This window comes from Cydia pomonella, chromosome 20, assembly GCF_033807575.1.
Source record: "Cydia pomonella isolate Wapato2018A chromosome 20, ilCydPomo1, whole genome shotgun sequence".
Lineage (NCBI taxonomy): Eukaryota > Metazoa > Arthropoda > Insecta > Lepidoptera > Tortricidae > Cydia > Cydia pomonella.
The window spans coordinates 5,812,252-5,831,613 of NC_084722.1; the positions used below are offsets into that span (position 1 = coordinate 5,812,252).

At 36.1% G+C, this 19,362-nt stretch overlaps 1 protein-coding gene, 1 long non-coding RNA gene and 1 other non-coding gene across 10 annotated transcripts in view; 1 reads left to right on the forward strand and 2 right to left on the reverse strand.

The window, feature by feature from the left end:
• The window catches only part of LOC133529127 (uncharacterized), a 229,284-nt gene that overhangs the window by 116,760 nt on the left and 93,162 nt on the right, over nt 1-19,362 (reverse strand). The gene's annotated exons all lie outside the window — the stretch shown is intronic.
• LOC133529109 (T-box transcription factor TBX3-like) overlaps nt 1-19,362 on the reverse strand; it is a 147,768-nt gene that overhangs the window by 109,922 nt on the left and 18,484 nt on the right. The window lies entirely within an intron of this gene.
• Trnat-cgu (transfer RNA threonine (anticodon CGU)) lies at nt 2,051-2,122 on the forward strand. Its single transcript has one exon. It is a non-coding gene; the product is annotated as a tRNA-Thr (tRNA).

Consider the following 19,362-nt stretch of genomic DNA (forward strand, 5'->3'; position numbering starts at 1 on the left):
AGAGAATAAGTATTGCGATACAACGAGGAAATGCTGCCAGCATCTACGGCACCATGCCGCAGGGGGATAGTTTTTAATTATTTATTTTAAGATTAGTTTTATTTATTTTTTAACTTTTATATGTATTATGTTGTGTTTTTAAATAAATGGTACTGATTATACTACAAAAAAAAAATGTAAACAAATCAATATAAAGTAGGTAACCCAAATTAGCATTAGGAGAATTACAAACGAAAGCCATATATGACCGAAACCGGAAAAACGTCCCACTTGCTACAAGGACGAGATGTTTGTATCTTTCTACAAATAACGTGTCAAGGCGTCCTTATGGCAAGCGACTAAGTGGGACGCTTTGCCGGTTTTGGTCACATATAAACAGTATTTTTATTGATACTTACCTAATTACGTACTTAGTTGTAGTACCTAATAGTTTCGTGATTTTACGGTAGGTATGTGTCAAGTTATAGGTACAAGTGGACCCTTATATTTAACAATTATTCAAACATCTGAACTTCTATGTAGTTATTACGTTTCAAAATTTCGGCGATTTCCGCCGCTGCGCCCGCTTTTACATGGAAATGGAAGCACTAGAAATGCTCCAGAACATTCTAAATTCTCGCACGCCCAAACTTCTTGCAATTAGCTTACATTTCACGTATGTAGAACACGCATGTGTATCACCGCATTTTGACTAATTGTTTGTGTTCTAATTGATCTAATTGATAGCTACTTAGCTTTAGTGGATTTACGAAACTCTATACGTGAGGTGCATGAAGATTGTAAGGCAGTGATTACCGATTTGTATTCGGTGTTAGTGTATCCTTTCTCTTGTGGAGGTAAAACGGGGATCGTTGGCTCAAGAAGTCGGTTAGTAATTGTTGATTTTCAAGTGATTTTGGGAATTTGTTGATAAACAACAATAACTCTGGAGAAAATACTGGTGATAACACATAAATAAATGGCCTTACCAAGATTCAAATCCGGAACCTCCTGCTGCAGGGTTAATGTAATGTCTATTCAACACTACAAATATTACGAGTTTATTTTTATATTTTTTAACAACACAGTAGCCAGAAATCTCCAAAATTTTTCAACCCATCCGACCGACTTTATCAAAACCATCTTTAATCGAACGAGTTAGCGTTTTGAATAATTATCCGGCCGCTATCGCCCGATCAGGGACATGACAATGACAAGATGTAACTGTCGACTTTTTGTCGCGGCCACTAATCGACACCTTGTCGGCTGAGACAACTGAATATAGGGTTGACAGATTTTTCAACGACTTTCAAAATGTTTGTATTATTAATTTAAATTTGTTAATTTATCTAGTCATAATTAAATACAAAGGTATTTTGTAAAATGTTTCGTTATTGCACAACTGTAATCCGCACAAGAATCGTCTTGACCTTCATCTAAGTAACTTTCAAGCTTCGTCAACTTTCAAAAATATTTTTTTTAATTAAAAAAAAATGGAAAAATGTACACAGGACTCGAACCTGCTGCTGGTGTTTTCCATTTTTCCTTTGATTTAAAAATTTGTAGCCACGCTCGCACACGTTTCTGGTTGATAAAAGATTTGTTTCAAAAATAACATTCCAAATTTGACTTTTTATTATTTTTTTAAACTAAGGTTAGTTAAGGTAAAAGCAACACCGGGTCAACAGGACCATTACAGGACATAAACCAGTTGAACGGGAAACAGGACTTTGGAACAGGAAATTGATTCATATTTACCTGCTAATTACGGTTTTGTTCTTATTTTGATATGACCTTGTAACAAACCAGTTTGAATCTATAACAAGTTGTTAAATCTCAATAGGGCTTCTGTTCCTCTTGCCACAGGCAAACTAAACCTTGTCCTTTCACCCGCTTCATGATACAGCTATTTAAATTTATTCTAAAAGACAACTAGGGAACAAATCATTTTATTTTATTAAATATGTTCTGATTTCTCTTTTTTTAAGCACTCATACTAATATAGGAGGTGCAAAGCCTTGTGGCCTTTCAATGCCACTAGTGAATTTAGGACAGCTTCCGCCGTGGCCGCGGCAGGGTGGTCTAATGGTCAGGACGTTAGCCACGTAAGCTGAAGACGTGGGTTCGATTCCCGCCTCGGCCACCGGTGGACTAGTCACTTTTTCTTTAGTGTATGATATCTATTTCAGTACCCCTAGTGTAAATAAATTCGATTTCGAAACGTGACGTACGCGTTTGCGTTTAGTCTCATTTTGTATTGGATTTAGAAAGAGCGCGCCAAGCGGGACGTTTTGGAAACTCAAAATCCTATACAAAATGAGACTTAACGCAAACGCGTTCGTCACGTTATGATGTCGATCAAATTTACACTAGGGGTACAGTTCGCTTTTGTATCACATACCTATACATATATCCGATTAAACTAAAAATAAATGTTATATAAAATGCAACTTTTTGACAGCTTGACATTGTCGGATGAGGCCTTTTGATTGTTTGTTAATTTATTCAGCTGTAAACATTTCAATATGCTAATAATTATTTATTTTGAGCATGTTTGTCAACCCTAAGGCATCATCCGCTCCATCAAAAGTCCCGCTTTTAAGACTTTTGAGTATTTTTTACAAAACCATCTGATGACGTGTCTTATTGATGGCATTGTATTTCGACGTTTGATTAAAAAATATTTAATTTGATCGTATTTTGCAACCCACGTTGGTATGTCACCGATTTTACCGACAGACAAAAATGGACTTTCTACTGATCAGAATAAGCTAGAAAATGTATTGGAAAAGAGAATTCAGTTGGCGATATTATTGCTTTGACTTATATGATGTTTGAGGACAATAATATTTGTTTAGGAGCTATTATGGCAATTTATAACCTGTTGAAGTTTGCAGTAATAGCGTTTATGTCGGTAAAGACGCCTACAAGTTATAAGCGATTTAGAAATTTGATTTAGATTCCAATAGTTTGCAAGTATAGAGGGAGCAACGTATTAAATCAATCTATTATCTTTACGGGCGGCATGAGTAACAGAAAAGCGGGAAAGCCTTTGCCCAGCAGTGGGATACAATACTTCAACGTTTACTAGAAAATAGGGTCAAGGAGGGAATAGTGGCTCGGTAGAAAGTTGCTCAAGCCATATACGCGTATATCCTTGACACTACTTGGTTATAATTATAATTGGACAAAAGTCCTCAGATTTGTACATGGAATGCTGAGCTTTTTATGCGAATATATGATATTTTTATCACTAAAGTCAAACTAATTAAAACTAAAATTAACTGACCTAGTACGGTCACAGACTAATTGTCGATCCATTTAGGGTTCAAGCTAACTTGGTTCACAATAGTAACGGTACGAATTGTCCACTGTAAAGTAAAACCACAATAGCTCAACAATCAAAGTCCGCGACTGTACATACTCAAAAGTATGAAAACAGAATTCATGGAAATTTCCATACAAAATGACCCGTTTTTCTTTCTTGTGGGTTGCCAAAATTTTCTTAGTTGTTCCTTTTACTTATGAAAATTTTTCTGCTAATACTGTTCTGATATAAATTGCATACATTTCTCCAAAAGTTACCGTAAAACCATTTAACTATAGTCCAGTACTACAACCATAGTCCACAATTTCAATATATAGGGTTATTACATATCATAAACCAGTCTATTTCTTATTTCTGCTCAGTTTTTTCTAATTTTTATGAAAATATCTGCCTCAGAACTGCAACATTTAAATAATATTCAAACCTGAATGAAGATATTTCAGTTAATGTTGGACCGTCGTTTTGGGGCTTTTGAAATACGTATATAGAAATTCTAAAAAATAAGTAAAAATAAGTTTCATATAAGTAGTTGTATTATCAACTTAAGGTCGTAGCACATTATTACAACTCAACAGCCACTCGATTCAAAATTAAATATTGAAATTAAAGCCTTATCTTGTATGTCCTATAGTACAATTTTAATATTTAGGTAACTGTCGGGTGGTCTACGCGTCGTCCACTCGTCGTCCACTAAGGTGAACCAAAAGTGAGTTGAGTTGGTGTGGAATTGGTATAGTGTGCGAAGACCTTAATTCTGTTCCAACAACTCAAAAATGTCGGCTAAGTTCCATCCAAAGCAAAAAATTTCGAATAGAGTCCATTTTTGGAATTACTGGACATTCTGAATTTTCGGAATTACTCGAATACATCTTACATAGTTTATTGTTTGTAGTAAATTGAAGTACTCTACCAACTCAAGTAGAATAGGCCGGTTTCCAGGTAAATCATAATTTTTATTTGACTACAAATTGTTGACGTTGAAACCCATACGCCAACTACTTTGTAAGTTTATGTCTAAATAAACTTGAGAATTGGCGCTAAAAGTTAACTATTTGCCGCATAATTTCATTGCTATAACCTTCGAAACTTTGCTGGGTCAGTTGGGTTTATTCCCATCTGTCCCCGCCGAGCACAGATGGGAATAGGTACATTCATATGAATCATTCCCGTCTGTCCCCGCCTGATGTATGCCGAGGTCACGTGGGGCGGGGGACGGGGGACAAATGGAAATACACCTTCAGGTGAGGTAAGAGGGTCACCGGGCTTAAAAGGTCACTTCACTTCTAGAATTATCATTTTCAGGAAAAAAAATTGGTGTTTTATAAATTTCGGCTGCCAGACTTTGACATTTTCTATGGGAGAGTCAATTTTTTTTTTGCGATTTCGGGGTTGGTCCCATACTAAAAGTTGCTTAGTTTGACCTATATATTCCACCTGTAAATTATTGGAGGTGACTAAATAAACACCCTGTATATTATCTATGGTCCCCTAAAAGTAGAAGTTAAAAGAATTTGTTTTGATAATTGAACAGTAAATTGCGCAAATCTAAAACTTTACTCAAAACTAGTTTCCACTCGCTAATATCTGAGCGAAGCTTAGAACCAAAAGCGCCTTAGAAGCACTAAAAAGCCTAGTTCCTAGTAACAAACAAAAACCAGTTCTAAGTAAGTCGCGAGCCAAAAATAAAAAGCAAATGGCGGTCTATGCCACGACGAAATGCGGAGAATGCCACGTGGGCTCACCCCACGAATTCAGCCGACTGCGACTCCTGTTTTATTTTGGATGTCTACCATTTGTTATACATAATACATGTAGGGTCCCTATCTCGAGATCGCGACCGCCTGAGAATTCGGGACGGCGCCACCGAAACCGGGATACAGGATGATGCGCGCAGGAGACATTTCTTTAATATTTTATCATCTAGAATAAAGGGTTGGGTCTTGATATTTTTTGGCCTACCTTTAGATACCTTAAGGTACTTTGGATCTAATTTGTTAGATAAACTTGTAGATAGGTATGAAAAAGAGTTAAATATGCAATCATTCTTTACGATTTTAAACTGTTTAAAGGTACATTGTATATTCACAAACTCTTTTGTTATAAAAGACAGATAAATCCCAGATACGATTTATATTATCTATGTTCATATAATTTACGTAAATCTAAAGATACCTGCGTACAAGCTCCGTCCGAGATCATTATTGAGTAGGAATGGGTTAAAACACTTTCAGTATGAGTTGAGGTTATGTGCGTCTTTCCTGTGGATATCATAAAAACCGACTATACAGCTTATTTTTCTTACTTTAATCTTATAGATACGTTATTTTAATTATTAACCTTTAACTTCTTACAATTTGTAGTAGCTATACAGATGGAGCTGTTAATTGATATCACTATTTAAACATAACAAACAGGAAGATGATGTGATTTGTATCCTATGATGAAAGTCTTCAAAAAATGTACCCAAATCGTTAACTTTTCTATTGTCTAAAGATGCCAGTTTTTTCCGAGCGTTTCTGACCTTGGGAACCCACTTACAACTTGGAAACTTTCTGTCAGACGAAAACAAAATTGCCACCCTGTATTCGGCAGATATAGAAGATCGAACTGGCCTCGAAGAATGCGTCGCGACATGAACTTATGAGTTACAGCCTCCGTTTTTTGTTCGAGATGGCTGGCGATTCGGAAAATTGACCTTTAAGCATAAAAAACTTGTCTCATTTGACGGGCTATAATGTAAATGGGCTTGATTTTTAACTAATTGAGGTGGTGTGCGGGTTTGGGGTAATTATTATGTGTCGTAGACGTTTTTCAGCTTAAACTTTAAAGTGAGTTTTGTCACGTATATATCTGTTTGTAGATGGATGTATGAACAGGAAAACAGAAACTAGAATTAATTCATCATTCAAGATTCAATTTTAATTCAGCTATCAAATCAATAGTATAATTAAGTGTTACATTGGAAATAAAGCTACCCATTTATTTGCATAAATTGCAATTGATTATTTAGATGTGATTCATTACCTCGGCAAGTGTCCCGGACTCACCCTATGTGTGTGTGGATGTGTGGATATAATTGTTAAAGCAACTAAGAAAACTACTTTCGGTTAAGGTCGCGCTCGCGCCACGCTCAGTTCACGACCAATGCTAACCGCAATACCAACTGGCGATATATTGCTACCTTTTTCATGCTTGTTCAGACCCAGCGCTATTGAAATGGATGGCCTTAGAACTTCGCCACTTGCTACTGTGAATACTATAGTGTTAAACAGTATTCGAACTATTCGAATAGTCGGATCAAATATCAAAATAAATAAAGCCTTTAATAACAGCATGTCCGGCTCAAATAAATAATACAAAATCGCGTGTGGTTAAACGATGCAAATAAAAGTGATCGACGCCGTACTCTTCATTGACATTTTACTAATTTGTGTTATTGGAAAAGTAATTTTAACTTGTAGTTAGTCAGGTTTAATTTTCTTTAAAACGCGAAGATAAGATACGAGGTTGGTACAGTTACCGGATTGTTAATGGTGAGCTCCGCTCCGTTCAATTTTTGTTAATTATCTTAAAGACTTTGTTACTTTATTTGACTGTAGAATTGTAGATTGTATAATTTTGATAACAAATTCATTCTTAAATCAAATGTCGTGTAAGAGAATATATAAGCATGACATTCTTTTAACGACAAAAAATGATACGTAGGACTAACAGTTACACTAAATAACGCAAAATACTACACAAAATCATATATTTAAGGTAAGGTGGGGTAAGGTAAGGAAAAATACCTACACATTTTATTTTTCCTAGGGTAAGAAAACAGAATGACGAAACCGTACAATTGTTCATCTAGTCCCGCTGTTCCTTCTACCTCGATTTTAATACACTTTCGATAATCATAATTGACAAGTATGTTGTATTTTAAAATATTTAGGCGTCATCTCATAGTAAGTGTACCAAAAAATCTCGGAATAATAGCAACACTAAGATATTCTCACGGCCGTCACTAACCTAACCATAACCCAGGCGTTGATGAGCAATCCATCTCCAAAACCACTCAGTATGCAGCCCCCAAATCACACCAGACGCGATAAATCCACTATTAACACAAAAAAAAAACGAATTTAAATCATTCTATTTGCGTCCCGTCACGAGAAGTGAGCCTTGAGACATCATTCTGCTAATTTGGTTAACCCCGGTTCCGTTTCAAGAAATTCGTCCAAAGCGTTCCTCGTATGGAATCATGACAATCAGTCCGGAATACTAATTTTCTGTGAGAAAAACCCAGAAAAAACGTAATGGTGTGCGTGTCACGTGTTTCGGCGCTCTATGAGGTAAGATAAAGAGAATTAGCATGTCATTTGTTAGTAGGTTAGGTGTGTGAATTGGAATAATTTATATTTATATATTGGAGTTTAACTCATTTTGAAAGAAGGAGGTTCTTAATTCGATTTTTTTTAAAGATTACAACTGGGATCCTAAGATCCTAACCCCAGAATGGTCCGCCTGCCAGGCTTGAATGTCACTATGAATTCTCAATTTGAACTTATTTTTCATATAACTTAATTCCAGTACCTAATTATCTACTATGAAACAGTAACAACAATTGCAGATAGGATATGTATAGATAATAATGAAAAATACATTTTTATAATGTTTTAAGAGGCACATATTTTTATTTTTGACAGCTTAAAAAAAGTTCTAGGCTGGAAAGCTTATCTTCTGCGTGATAATTAGTAAGTAGATATTAGAAAGTGGTGCAACTATCCCACTTTTACCCTAGATACAAATATTAACATTATTTTGGCCAGCACCCAATTGTGGACTTTGAAAACTGTTTGAAATAAAATTTGTTATGAGGATGACCAATTCAATTCTTCTAAAATTACAAGCTGAGAAATCTTAGCAACGAATCATTCTTCGGTTGTTAATATTAATATTTTATTAAGAACAGGAAACGCTAGAGCTCGCACCAACAATTCTCAAGTCGCATGTTCTGTCAAGTACGATCCTATCTCACTTTCGTAGGATGCAGAATATTGGCAAATAATTGACGAAGGAATAATAAATTATTCCTTTTGAAATGAATAATTTATGGGGGACAATTCCGCGGTAAAATTGAAGATCTTGTTATTTAAATGACATTTAATAAATGGTGACGATGGATTTGAAGAGAAAACGCTGTGGTCGAGTTCTCTGTACCGATATCAATCAAACGGACTGAGGTTCAAACCCCCGGCTCGTACCAATGTGTTATTCGGTACTTATGTACGAAATATTATTTGATATTTACCAGTCACTTTTCGGTGAAAAAAAAATATCGTGAGGAAATCGGACTAATCCCAATAAGGCCTAGGCTTCACCCTCTGGGTTAGAAGGTCAGATAGCAGTCGCTTTCGTAAAAACTAATGCCTATGCCAATTCTTGGGATTAGTTGCCAAGCAAGCCCAAGCTCCCATGAGCCGTGGCAAAAGCCGAGACAACGCGAGGAAGATATCGTGCATTTAGCTCATATTGTCCGTAATTGTAATTGCGCGGACGAGACGCACGATAAACCTGTTGAAAACCAGACGCAGTTGTTTTGTTGTTGAATTTTGAACCTTTTGTCAATAAATGAAAGTTCAGAATTGGTTGTGGAAGACGTACAAAAAATTGTACCGGGGGTCTCAGGAGGATAACGAAATAATATGATTTAAATATCATTTTAATGTCAGTGTACGTTCTAATTGGCCTGTAAGTTCTTAATTTGAAGATCTACTTGTGATTCAGATGTATATTGACACACATACAGCCCATAAGTATTACTGTTCCGAAACTTCTCATTATTTTGTATAGGTTTCATAATTTTCCGTTTCCCAAATGAATATCTCCTTAATTTCCTATGAAATTTCCCTAAAATTTCCAAGAACTTTTCCCGCTTTTTGGAAACTTTTCGCAACTTGCACTCTGTATTACCAAATCGTCAGAGCTGCGCAGGATTCGCATTCCCGTCACGATCGTACAGCTCTTCAATCGACGCCTCATATATATCCACCGTTTGGACAACCTAATCGCTGTCACTACGCGCCGGGAATATTTCATTTCTGTAATCGTTGAATAACATATGAGTAATATAGTTTATCAGAGTTTATATTACCTATAGTAGGTAGATTTGCGAAAAGATGGCGGATGCGCGAGACGCTTGTATGATATTTGAAATCTATATATAGAAAGAGGGATGCTAAATCAATAAACCGTCATATCAAAATTAATATTTATAATTATTTCAAAAAAGTCTCCGAGCTATTCGCACAATGTCCGCTACTAAACACCTCTGACAATGTCTTCAAACAATTTTACGCGTAAATCTTTTAATAACCTGTCATTAGACCAGGTTTTTCTAGAAATCTAGACAAAAACTAGTTCTCGTCTGAAGTCTAGGCACGTCCTCGGGAGCCTGAGGTGCCGTGCAAATGTTTTCATAAACTTAATTATAGTTTTTATTGGAGCTACCAGAGTTGGAAGTATCGGAGAAAAAATCTTGGTTCAATTACCCTTTATAGCTTTTATTTTTTAAACAGGCTGTTTATTTAGACTGGTAGTTAGGTGAATATATAGGTCATACTGAGTAACTTTTACTATAGGACCAACGGCGAAAAACAAAATTGGCTGTATCTTACATTTTTTCAAATGTATGATCCAATACCAGCTGTATAGAAAAGCAAATAAAGCCTGACCAGTAATAAATGAACACGCGCCATATTGCGGAATTTAATTGGAATTAAATTTTATATACTAAATTGAACTAGGTCACCCTATGCATGAGAATAACAGCGCCCTCTTGACAATGATCATATATTTCTGGTCGGGCTTTACATCCTAATGCTAAGGAAACCGTAGGGACAGTTATTGTTTAACAACTTATTGAATACATAACAGGCTAATTACACATGGTACAGTCAACATCAATAATAACTAATTAGACTTAAAAAATCGACCATTCTCTAATTGCTTTAACAAAACAAGACCGCAAATAATTTTGAACGAAAACTGTTGAGAATAGTGTAAATAAATTCGATTTCGAAACGTGACGTACGCGTTTGCGTTTAGTCTCATTTTATATTGGATTTAGAAAGAGCGCGCCAAGCGGGACGTTTTGGAAACTCAAAATCCTATACAAAATGAGACTTAACGCAAACGCGTTCGTCACGTTATGATGTCCATTAAATTTACACTAGGGTACTATTTGAAAAGTATTGTGGCAGATACTTTTGGCGCTGCTGTTCCATATTGATGCTATCTACTATTGATGATTACTGTACATGTGTTAAAACAAATAACTAAATAAGTTTTTGGCAAAAATTTCATATTTGGTACAAGCTTTTATCGCTGACTGTACTTTTTTCCACAGGCAACTAATACTCATCGAGACAATTCTAAAAACCCCAAACACAATTAGGTTGCGTTGTTTTATCACAGAGTTCCTATGGCTACCTCCTGTCTCCATCATCAGATCAGCTTGATGGTACCATAATATTGCATTGTCACCCGACTTACATTTATTATTACATATGTATGCAAATTTTCTGCCTCATCGGAAACCGAGAAGTGGGTCAAATTTAACTTGCAAGATTTGTCCCATACGTACTAACAGGGCAAGAAAGCTTGTAAAAAGAATACATGTGTTGCTTCTAGCGATTAATTCGAAATGTAAAGATAAAGGCTTAAATAAACACACTTAGTCTTGCAACTCGCAAGGTAACGCGGCCGCTGGAATATTAATATTTCTCTCGTAAACCCACAGTCATAAACTTTTTTTCACATAATTTCAATAGTGATAAACATAAAACGCGGCAGTAAAACAAAATCCATACAAACATTCCAAATGATGAAGTTACCTATAACTCAAACTTATCTTACTCTTATGCATAAATCGTTAAAATTTTAGTACTTTTTAAGTGGACATTATCTTACTGATTACTGGATACAAGGATTCCTTCTCGGTCTATGAAAGGAGCTTTGAAAATAACCTTAAGGTTAGGAAGATAAGTTATAAATTATTATAGATAAATTATTAGGTCGAGATAAATTATGTGAAGCGGGTCACGGGTGGCGCTTGCATTTTATGTCAGTCACATTATGAAGATGATTTATTGTAAGATTTTCTAATTGTTCGTTATAAATATCATTTGAGAAAAGTGTATGTATGTAAAAAAAAATTGATAAGTAATTCACAAGTGCCTAACAGAATTTGTTAAGAACTTATGTAGGTAGGTTAGCGACTTACATATGTTAATTATACCAATTAAGTTACCTCAGGTTGCTGCCTTGAAAATTGTTATTGTAATGGACAAAAAATATTGATATGAATTTAAAAATCAACTTTCAATGATAAATCTTTGACTTGTGATTTGATTACCATTCGAGCGCGCTAGACACCTAGTGGCGTATTCAGAAGTTTAAAATCACTACATTAATTTGATATTTCCTAAGACTCCCTTTTGCACCAATACTAAGAGTACAAGCGAGATAACTAATACCAAAACAAAATCGTATTTTATAAATCTGTATACACCTGCTTAGATCGTTCGGTCTCTTGATTCATAATACCGAATTCGGTCACCCCAAAAGTCAAGTTTGAGTACCCTCGGCGCCCTCCGTAAGTGGGCACCAATTTTTGATTTCTTCACTTTGTGGACTTCTTGAACTCAGTAACGGATTTTGGAACGTTTTCAAACGATCTAAAGACTCAGGCGCAACAATTCACTTTGTGATTGACTATCGAGTTATATGATGCAATACGAAATACTGATTTTTGGGCAAATACCTAAAAACTTGTGTAAAGGGCCCACTGATAACCAATTCGCCGGACGATATCGGCCTGTCAGTTATTCGCGATTGTCAGTTTTTGCGAACTGAGAGGCCGATATCGTCCGGCGAACTGGTAATCAGTGGACCTCTTAACTTACGCCATTTTAGCACAGACTTAGAATGACGCTTACACTTAAAGTTAAATAAGCGAGGAGCCATCTCAGCCATCATATAGTGACTATATGTACATTTCACGATTGGGAAAAAAGCAAAATTGGTGGCTGCTAGCGGCCGTCTTAAATGTGTAACACGTAAGGTTATTAGCTGACTCAAAATTACAAAAACCGGCGAAGAGCATGTCGGGCCATGAGCTCAGAGTAGGGTTCCGTAGCTACTATTTCGTCACAATAAGCTAAACTGGAGCTTAAAGTATAGTAGATTGTTAACCAAGGGATGAACTGTGGATGATGTCTTTTTACTATGACGGGGAAACTTTTTGTGATAACTCAAAAACAGCTAAACTGATCATGTCCGCTATAGTTTTCATTTAATGTCTTTCTTAAGTTCTACTTCCACGATTTTTTTCATATTTTTTTGACCTATGGTTCAAAAGTTAGAGGGAGGGGGACACATTTTTTTTTCTTTCGGAGCGATTATCTCCGAATATATACATTTTATCAAAGAATGTTTGTTGAAGACCCCTATTAGTTTTGAAAGACCTTTCCAACGATATCCCACACTGTAGGGTTGAAGAAAAAAAAAATTCACCCCCACTTTACGTGTACCGTAAAAAATATATTTTTAGATTTTATTGTACGACTTTGTCGGCTTTATTGATATATATATTCATGCTAAATTTTCGCTTTCTAGCACTAACGACCACGGAGCAAAGCCTCGGACAGACAGACAGACATGGCGAAACTATAAGTTGACTACGGAACCCTAAAAAGCTGTAATTAGGAGATACGACGATACGAGATATTTTATGACCCTGTTTGACTCAATGGTTGACTGGTAGAGCCATTTGACAATAAGTCCGCCATTTGTACATTTTTTTTGTAGTTGCACGAGCGTTAGCAAAGGTCTCTGTTTCAGCTTGGGCAAAAATGCTTTCGTATGTCCGGATGTTCTCGTCTACAGTTCGCAATTCTCAACCGATTCTCGTGATATATTGTGAGCAGGTTCGATGATTAAGAGGCCCACTGATCACCAGTTCGCCGGACGATATCTGTCAGTTATTCGCAAAAGTTGTCAATCGCGAATAACTGACAGGCCGATATCGGCCGGCGAACTGGTAATCGGTGGGGTAAATAGATTTTTTTTCGATTCAGTTTTTGGAAAAAGACGGAGCCATACATTTATTTAGTTCTAAGGGAGGTCTACAGAACACAGCGGCACTAGTTAAATAAAAAAGTGAATATAATAGTAGGGCTAAATAATTCAACAGTCTTGTCGCAGTAATTAAGGAGGTCGTAAACGGCGTCAATCTCGGAGTGAAATATGGCGGCTTGTACTCGGATCTACTAAAAAATATGCTTAGATATGGTAACTTTAATCTAATCTAGTATAGGTACTAAAGAGGAAAGGAGGCGGCCGCTTCACCATTACAAACGTAGTCTCCATTTTCCTTTCTGGATATTGGTATTATGGAAAATATTTTTACATAATTTGATGTACAACTATAGCTATAAACCATAAGTCAAACGTAAGGGACGTTTAAAGTCAGATTTTTTCAAAATTAAGTGCGAAAAACAGATTTCATCAACATTTTTAAATGCTCTGAACTATTATAATAATTAAAATTTCGAAAAATCAAACGGGGCTAGCTGCGATTGAGATACAACGAATTGTCGAAATATTTTCTATAATGTTAATATCCAGAGGAAAATGAGGATGAGGATGTATGTATGAAACGGCGATTTTACGCGGTCGTCCACTTTCGTTTTTACTAATTATTTTAAGTAGGAAACTCAAGTACTTACCATAAAACCACCGAATTATAGCCCAAAATCTTCTAAAGTGCAAAATTAGCTTAAATATTTTTGTTTAGGCGTGGCTATCTGGCTATTGTTTGGATGATGCAGTTCTAAGGCAAGACATTTTTATATAAATGAAAGGAATACCTAAGTTTGACTAAACTGTGAACCATAGTAGTATTGGACTATATACTGCCCTGCTAAGCCAACAATTAGCGTCATCACTACATTAGTATAACAGTCGCTTTCCGCTGTTTGTCTGTCCCTAACTCCCTATGTATGCTTAGATCTTTAAAACTACGCAACGGATTTTGGAGCGGTTTTTTTTAAATAGATGGAGTGATTCAAGAGACAGGTTGATATGTATAATATATACCCGTTACGTTACATCATTGTTAGAAAAAGCATTTGAATTCTTGAATAAATGTTTGTAAATAAAATTTTTTTTTTTTACAATTCCTCTAATACCTCATCCACATCTACTACATCCACCAAATAACTCGATTTATAAGCCTTTAGGAAATAAGTCTGCCTGTCAATTTTACGTTTGTAATGTCACCGAACCTTGAAGGTTAAATGAATTGACAGCTTGCATCGTCATTGTTGAAATGACAAATGTATTGTCATTGATAATAGTAACATGAGATCATCAACATGGAAACAGTTGTAGTTAGATATATAGAGTTCCTTAACATCCTGGAAGACAGGATTGAAAAGACAAAGAGGAAAGCCTAGAATTACTTAGCCAAATAAAAAATAATGCAATACATTACAAATACTCGTTATTGCACACCTAAATACAGAAACAATACAAAGAATACAGCACATTAAGAAGAGGTAAACAGCAGGCGGTCTTATCGCTAAAAAGCAATCTCTTCCAGACAACCTTTAGGTAGCGGAATAATGCGTGTTATGAGGAGAAAAAGACTATCACAAGACAGAAATGATTGGCGACTACTCCACCGACAAGAGCAAGAGCAAAGCTCTTAACGCATTCACTGCCACCGACGCATATATGCGTTCACCGTCATACAAGTTTGTTCCTAGGCCACGCCCCCTGGCAGTGAATGCGTTAAGTTATCAAGCACTCAAAGCTCTTTATGCAAGGAATAGACTCCGGCTGGAGCAAAAGCTGTGGAAACTTAGCTTTATAACAGGGTAGGTCCATTACGGGGTCAAAGCAGTTTTGGCCAAGATGGGACACTCTGACAACACCGATTGTCGAATGTGTGGCGAAGAGGAATACAGTACCTAATGTGTGAATGTCACGCCCTCGCCAGACAACGAATGAAGGACTTTGGAGCAGGCTAACTGGAACCAAAGGAATTCAAAATGCTACCCATGAGCTTCATCATCTGGAGATGGTCGAAAAAGCTCTTGAGTAGTTGACGGATTTTTCCTAAGGGAACTTTTCCTAATTAAAATTACACAAAAGATCCCTATGGCTTGAAGTGTATTCGCAGGGGCCCCCGAAAATCATAAGATAAGATATGATAATAATGATAGGGTTAAAAGTACTGGACTTTAGGACGCAGCGGCTTTACATTTAGTGGAATCTTTTATTTTTATTCGAACACTGGCAAGCGTTTTAGTAGACTAGTGAGCCGATAATGTTATCGATTTTTTTTCGTTAAATTTCGTTAAAATTTGATCGATAGATACAGTCCCCTATTATGTACTATATAAGCGCAACTTCACCGTATGTCCTAAAAATCTTCCACTGAGTTACGAAAAATATTAGTACCTAGGGACAAGTTGTTATTTCATATTTATTACAGCCAGAAAAAGGAGCTCTTCAAACCAGCCAATTTTTATCCGAACATAAAATAAAAATAAAGTATTGTTTTGCACCTGAGGTATTCTAATTACATAAATTACCCTGGCTCCTAGCCGTATTAACATGGAGAGAGAAAATACTTCAGCTACGTATATTATTCCGCAAAAAAATATGGTGACTGTTCTATCCAAAAAAAATTCGCTACCAAAAATTTTCTTTTTTTCTTTTTCCTAATCGGAATATCATACCTACCGATTATGTCCTTAAACAGATCCCCACTATTTTTGTTGCATCCTTGTCTACACTCTACATTTTTTTCAACAAAGAATAACCTTACCTTTTCGGAATAAAAAAAAAAAAACACAAAATACATCCATCAAAAGTACAATAAAATGCCAGTAGGTATTTTCGGTTAGTTTACACTTGTAACGAGGGAACCAATCAATAAGACGCGGGTCGAATACATGATGAGAACATAATTCGGTTACTTTTTGTATCCCTTTATTTGTCCGCCACACCGCAGAGCGGAAGGGTGTATCAATTCAACGAGAAACATGTGAGTATTACTGTTTTATTTTGCACGACAGTGCAACTGTATAGTTGCATTGTAAGTGTAAATAATTAAGATGTCTGAGATATTTAATACGTTTTTGGACGTGAAATTTGTGTGAGAAAGGTTTTTTGAAACCACAAGCCGCATATATTTTTATGGACAAGTACATGATAAAAAGTTCTGATTATTGAGTGAGTTTTACGAAAATTTAGTGTTATTAGTTGCACAAACCTAACTGCCGCCAAACATTCGAAGTTATGCTCTCATTTTAAATCATCATCATCAGGACTTATTATTATTATTTTAAATAATAAATAAATAAAATAAATAAAAATAGTTTATTTACCAAAAATTTTACAAGATCTCCTTAACCTATGACTGCCACACTAGGCTATGCCTGTGTTGTGGAGTCAGATTGAAAACAATACTAATTTGAATTACATCCTACGCTGAAGTTTTGGTTTTATAATAGGTTACTAATAGTAAAACATTTTTGATAATAATAACAGGCTTAAACTAAATAGGAACGATCACAATTTTATTTGATACATTAGCAGCTCTTGGAGCTGATGCGTGTACATCGCAGTACTTGTGTTTACTTAACACTTTTTAACGTTCTAAAATGTATATCTAGTCTATTTTTGGAAGAGTTCACCGACGGTGCACTAACAAACTAACAACAGTTTCTAGTAGAGAGTTCCACACATTTACTACACGATTTCGCAAGAAGTGTTTCCTAGGGTTGCTAGCAGATGGAGGTTTGACTAGTTTTTTAGTGTCCTCTCGACCTTACATTCTGGCTTGTATTGTGGCATTTTTGTTGGTCTTTAATATTTGGAACATTGTAGTGTCCAGACAAGACTTTGTATGTCTCAATAAGATCGCCTGGCTTTTCTGTCCTCTAATGTTGCAAGACCTAATTCCTGAAGCCGTTCTTTATATGGCTTGTCTTTCAGTGAAGCAACCATTTTAGTTACTCTTCAAGCAAGCAAAGTGATGTCCTTTTTAAAGTAGGGGGACCATATTTGAAAACACATACATATTTACAGATGATCGAATGTGGAGGACCCGCGCGTAGGGTTGCCATCTCTAAAATTTGGAAATCAGGACAAGACGCGTGAAAACCCCGGATTTTAGAGTCCAGAACCCGGACATGTCAACAGGTTTTTTTAAACAGGTTGTGCGTGTGTCGCGGGCGGCCTAAGACTTTAAATTTCTCCGGACGCCCCCCGGATGCCCTCTATATAAACTAGGACAAATCCGGGGAAACCCGGACGGATGGCAACCCTACCCGCGCGAAACCTTTTCATACAAACGTAGTCCCCATTTTCCTCTCTGGATATTGACATTATTGAAAATATTTTGACATAAATAGTTGTATATCAACCACAGTTTGATTTTTTAATTATTATAAGAGTTAGGAGCATTTTAAAATGTGTATGAAATCTGTTTTTCGCTCCTAATTTGTACAATAATTAAAAAATCGGAAAAAGGCAAACGTAGTATATTACTGCCAAGTTGTTTCTTTCTAATTAAGACATCTAACCTAACAATAGAGATATATAAGCGCTGGTGGCCGGTAAGCAGGGATCGGAACCGGTTTTTTGGAAAAACTTTGAAATAAACATATATTTCGGTTTATTTTATACTCCAAATATAGGACTCGGTTGTGTTTTTAGATAACGACTTCGTATTATTAGATTGCCCAATTAGAAAGGAAATAATTAACAAAGAACTAAAAAATACCGTTTTCATTCCCATACAAAAAATACCGGTTTCCGATCCCTGCCGGTAAGAACGTGCGACTTGCAATCCGGAGGTCTCGGGTTCAAACCCCGGTTCGCACCAATGAGTTTTTCGGAACGTATGTATAAAGTATCATTTGATATTTACCAGTCGCTTTTCGGTGAAGGAAAACACCGTGACGAAACCGGATTAAGGCCTAGTTTCCCTCTGGGTTGGAAGTTCAGATGGCAGTCGCTTTCGTAAAAACTAGTGCCTACGCTAAATCTTGGGATTAGTTGTCAAACGGACTCCAGGCTCCCATGAGCCGTAGCAAAATGCCGGGACAGCGCGAGGAGGAAGGAGGGAGGAAGGAACCTAACAATAGAGATATGCATTTCAATAGACAAACTCATATCACAAATTAATTCAAAGGTATCCTATTTACATCAAAGGGTCATCAAAATATCGCAAATTGCCACGGATCCACATGTATAATTAAAGACTCGGTAGGCACCCCTAATTGGCCGCCCCGGGAATTAGGGGTTCAAATGCCAAATCTTAAACTGTTAGTGTAATGGAATTTAACGGGTTTTCGTTAAATGATTATTAGATAGGGTTCTGTGGGAAAACGCGCAAATAAATACAATAGAAAACGGGATATTTACAATGTATGTTTATATTTGTTTTACTGAGTTCCCGATATTAAGGGACAGTTAGTTAAAGTGCAGTAAGTTCATGTTCTTCTCTCACTCTCACTGAACATAAGCGAGAGCGAGATGGAAGTGCGTGCCCGGGAGCGCAGATATCATGTTTTTTTATTTATAATTTTTTATACGTTTAAATAAATAAAAAAGTTATCGATACGTTACCTCAAACATGATATGCCAATTTTTAGAAGCATGTTTAATATTTTTAGCTTTTGTACATAATTTGTTACAAATGTTTAAGTGCATTTTAGACCTATGTTCGTGATTTTATTATATAGAGCAAAAGGTAAAAACTCTGGATTCGAATCAAAAGAGAGCCTGGAGAAAGGCCTCAAGAATGCTAATTGAGTGTGTGGCAGCCGTATTTTGATACGAATGAGCGCTACGACTTTTTTACTATCCAACTTCAACTTCAACATTTATTCAGTAAATAGGCCACAAGGGCACTTTCACACGTCAACATGAAATTTACATACAAGCAAAAATAAGCACAACAACAATTATAAAATACAATTCATTGAAAATAT